The sequence below is a fragment of the Podarcis tiliguerta genome, assembly GCF_965153285.1.
Source record: "Podarcis tiliguerta genome assembly, chromosome: 5".
Lineage (NCBI taxonomy): Eukaryota > Metazoa > Chordata > Lepidosauria > Squamata > Lacertidae > Podarcis > Podarcis tiliguerta.
Genome location: NC_139538.1, coordinates 86,735,955 through 86,740,179, shown reverse-complemented (window position 1 = coordinate 86,740,179; position 4,225 = coordinate 86,735,955). Strand labels below are relative to the sequence as shown.

Below are 4,225 nucleotides of genomic sequence, written 5' to 3'. Positions count from 1 at the left end.
ATCTAGATACAGTAATCGTAATTGAAATCGAAAACAGGACCATGAATCCCTACCATGTCAGGGGAAATTGATCAAAACAGCTTATCCCAAATTTGATAGGAGATGAGGCACTGGCTTGGAGATGACTCTCAGAATAACGGCCCAAATTGGGTAAGACATGACTGTAGGGTGGAGAGAGGCGAATGGCTGGCAGCAAGCAGCCCTGATGCCAGGATGGGTACCAGCAGGCAGTGTTGGAAACTCAGATATAGAAGCTATGTGCCAAATGGCTCCTTAAACCAAGGTCACCAAAACTGAACATCTACTTCCCATTTTTGTAAAGTCTTATTTTTCAAATGATGGACTGACTGTGATTGGTTCTCAGTTAAACATCTGGCTAGTTCGGATGACAACCTTCATGGGTTAAGAACTTGGAGGAAAAATATATCTGACAAAATTCTACAGGATGAGGTATTAGTGTGAAAACAGTGACCCCCCAGGCAAGCACCTCCAGATGATGGAGATATCAGGCACCATCCTGGCACTCAGACATCTTCATTTGGTCGCCTGTGGACAATAAAGATAAAGGTCAAGGGACCCCTGACCATTAGGTCCAGTCGTGGATGACTCTGGGGTTGCGGCGCTCATCTCGCTTTATTGGCCAAGGGAGCCGGTGTACAGCTTCCAGGTTATGTGGCCAGCATGACTAAGCCGCTTCTGGCGAACCAGAGCAGCACACGGAAACACCGTTTACCTTCCCGCCGGAGTGGTACCTACTTATCTACTTGCACTTTGACGTGCTTTTGAACTGCTAGGTGGGCAGGAGCAGGGACCAAGCAACGGGAGCTGACCCCGCCGCGGGGATTCAAACCACCAACCTTCTGATCGGCAAGTCCTAGGCTCTGTGGTTTAACCCACAGCGCCACCCGCCTCCCATGTGGACAATAGCCAGGTGCAAAACGCACCTGACGCCTGGCTAATTTTGAACATTGCCAGCAGGGCTGGTAATGAGCTCATCTGGGCAAGTGTCTGACCATGTCATGCTCCAACTCAGGCCCTGGCTGGGCAGGGAAAGAGGCAGAAGGTAGCTATTTCCTATTTGCTGTCCTCTCACCAGCTACACTGATCAGCTACTTTCCCTTCAGGTTATAAGTGGCACCCTCAAGCATTTTTAAAAAATGTTTGCTTAGTGTAGTTTGACCCAGAGTTTCTGCCCCCCATCTGCCCCCAAGGGGGAAAAATTGTTCCAGCTGGACTGCGTTCAGTCCTAGGGCAGCATCTTCTAGACGAGAAGACACCCTACGCCATATTGTGAGTCAGTGTTTTTAAGTAGGGGGTTGACAGGATCCCCAGTCCTCAATTTCATGCTGGAAAATGGACATTCAACTTTGATCTGCTAGCAGATCCAATGAGACCAGAGAGGTCTTCCCCACGCAAAGAGAATCATGTGGTTTTTACAGAAAGAATGTGCAGTTGCTGCACCAAACGTTGTGATTACCAATCCTCACTCAAATTACTCCTTTCCACAATATTTTCCTATGCTGTGGCGGCAGTGGATAATTTCTATGTTTAGTGTATGCTCCCTTGATCAGCATTTAAGGCAAGCAGCCCCAGCTCTCTATCCCCGGAATATGAGTTCCAGCCGTGGAATGCATGAAATATGAGAATGCCTCAGAGAACATTCAGAAGACCTTTTGTTACTCACCAGCGGCCCACCAGCACATGTGGCAAACACACACACACACATGCAACTATTCTGCCACACAGACATGTGACAGGAAACTCCAGGTTCTTAGCACAAGCGTGCAGCTAACTCTTTGCAGATGGAAGTGTCACAGAATCTACAGAGGCTCTGCAAAAGTTAGATTTGCAGAAAAGCAATCCTCTTCAGTGTCCCGGCTGCTTGGCACCCACTTTTAAAAATGAACTGATACGAATTTTGCTCAGTTTCCTGAGCCTTCACGCATTTACTTGGAAGATGGAAATCCACCTGGGAATAACTCAACACCAAAGTGCAGGTTAACTACTGGGTAAGGATGTGTGGTCCTCCCCACTTACTGCTCCTCTCCAAATCCAAGGAAGAAGAGTCTCCTCTTTACTTGGGAGGAGGGTAGAGAAGAAGAAGAGTTTATCACTACCCTAAGGAGTCTCAAGGGATGCAGGTGGCGCTGTGGGTTAAACCACAGAGCCTAGGACTTGCAGATCGGAAGGTCAGCGGTTCGAATCCCCACGACGGGGTGAGCTCCCGTTGCTCGGTCCCTGCTCCTGCCAAACTAGGAGTTCGAAAGCATGTCAAAGTGCAAGTAGATAAATAGGTACTGCTCCAGCGGGAAGGTAAACAGCGTTTCTGTGCTCTGCTCTGGTTCGCCAGAAGTGGCTTAGTCATGCTGGCCACATGACTCGGAAGCTGTACGCCGGCTCCCTCGACCAATAAAGCAAGATGAGCGCCGCAACCCCAGAGTCGGTCCCGAATGGACCTGATGGTCAGGGGTCCCTTTACCTTTACCTTAAGGAGTCTCGAAGCGGCTAACAATCTCCTTTCCCTTCCTCTCCCACAACAAAGGAGTATCTCCACCCCCATCGTTCTACCCGGACACTGAGGCCCAGCGCCGAGGTCTTTCTGGCAGTTCCCTCACTGCGAGAAGCCAAGTTACAGAGAACCAGGTAGAGGGCCTTCTCGGTAGTGGCGCCCGCCCTGTGGAACACCCTCCCACCAGATGTCAAAGAGAACAACAACTACCAGACTTTTAGAAGACATCTGAAGGCAGCCCTGTTTAGAGAAGCTTTTCATGTTTGATGCATTACTGTATTTTAATCTTTGGTTGGAAGCCACTCAGAGTGGCTGGGGAAGCCCAGCCAGATGGGCGGGGTATAAATAATAAATTATTATTATTATTATTATTATTATTATTATTATTATTATTATTATTATTATTATTATTATAACACTCTGTGAGGTGAGTGAGGCTGAGAGACTTCAGAGAAGTGTGACTTAGCTCAAGGTCACCCAGCAGCTGCATGTGGAGGAGCGGGGAAGCGAACCCGGTTCACCAGATTACGAGTCCACTGCTCTTAACCACTACACCACACTGGGTCAAACTACGTATAAGCAGGGCCACCCCAAGGCTTTTTGGCACTCAAGGCAAATAAAGTGGCGATGAAGGAGGTGAGTGAAGATTGATATCAGGAACAAAGGGGGGTTGCAATCACAGAGCTGTAGAGTTGGAAGGGACACCAGTGGTCATCTAATCCAGCCCTCCAAAATGCAGGAATAAAAATCTACTCCAGGATCCTCAAGAATGGAAAGAGAACGAGGTTCCAACAAAGGAAGAATGTCTTATCAAAATGATGGGGAGTATGTGGAACTGGCAAAGCTAATGGCAAAAAATTAGATAACAAAATGAGGCCATGGTGGACTGGAAACTTTTTGTAGATTATCGAAAGAACTGTTACAGTTACATGAAAATGCAAGGAGGATTTGAAACATGAGCAACAGCAGAAAGATATTAAGGCTAACAACTCCGGTTGTACATGTGGGGTGTTATAAGTTAAAATATGCAGCATTAAAGGATAAACATAGAATATGGGGGGAATGGGAGGTCTATCAATAAATTAACAGTATTGTTGATGGTTAAGTGTGTAAACTTTTGAAAACGACATAATTTTTTAAAAATACAATAAACAATAATATAATATTTTTTTTTAATTATACCAGCATCTACTGCCCGCTTGAATGTTGCCAACCGAGGCCCTCGCCTCACCTTGCCTCATGAGTGGGCCATCGACACTTGGGACACAAAGATCTGAAATAAAGGATGGGGCAAGCCGAAGGGACGAAATAGTAGCCGAACACTACTTAACCCTTTCCAAGCCCATTACGTTCCCTTTCCAAATGCCTTCTACATCTCCGCTCCTTCTCCAGCGGGCGCCCCAGAGGCTGCGCTTACCTGACGCTGCTACAGGTGAGTCACCTGGAAACCAGGTGCGCTCAAGTTTGGAGCAAGAGCGCGGAGGGGATGCTGTAAGAAACGGCGGGCTGGCCTGACACATACATACACCCAATCCAACCCACCCCACCCTGGGAGAAGCAGCTGCGCGAGAGATCTCTCGCAGGTGCGCGCAGTTAACGCGCCCTGCGCTCGGCTCGCGCGTCTACCGATAGAACTGGCCCGCTTCCCTGGCGATGCGCCCCTGGCTCTCCCTGTGCTATTTCTGCCCAAGCAAGAGAGGCTGCCTGCTTGGCTCC

At 48.3% G+C, this 4,225-nt stretch overlaps 1 long non-coding RNA gene across 1 annotated transcript in view; it reads left to right on the top strand.

The window, feature by feature from the left end:
* The first annotated feature begins 568 nt into the window (after window positions 1–568).
* The window catches only part of LOC310677600, a 90,486-nt gene continuing 86,829 nt past the window's right edge, over window positions 569–4,225 (top strand). Inside the window, exon 1 of the long non-coding RNA XR_014511319.1 lies at window positions 569–931. This is a non-coding gene — a long non-coding RNA (uncharacterized lncRNA). The remainder of the gene's footprint in view (window positions 932–4,225) is intronic.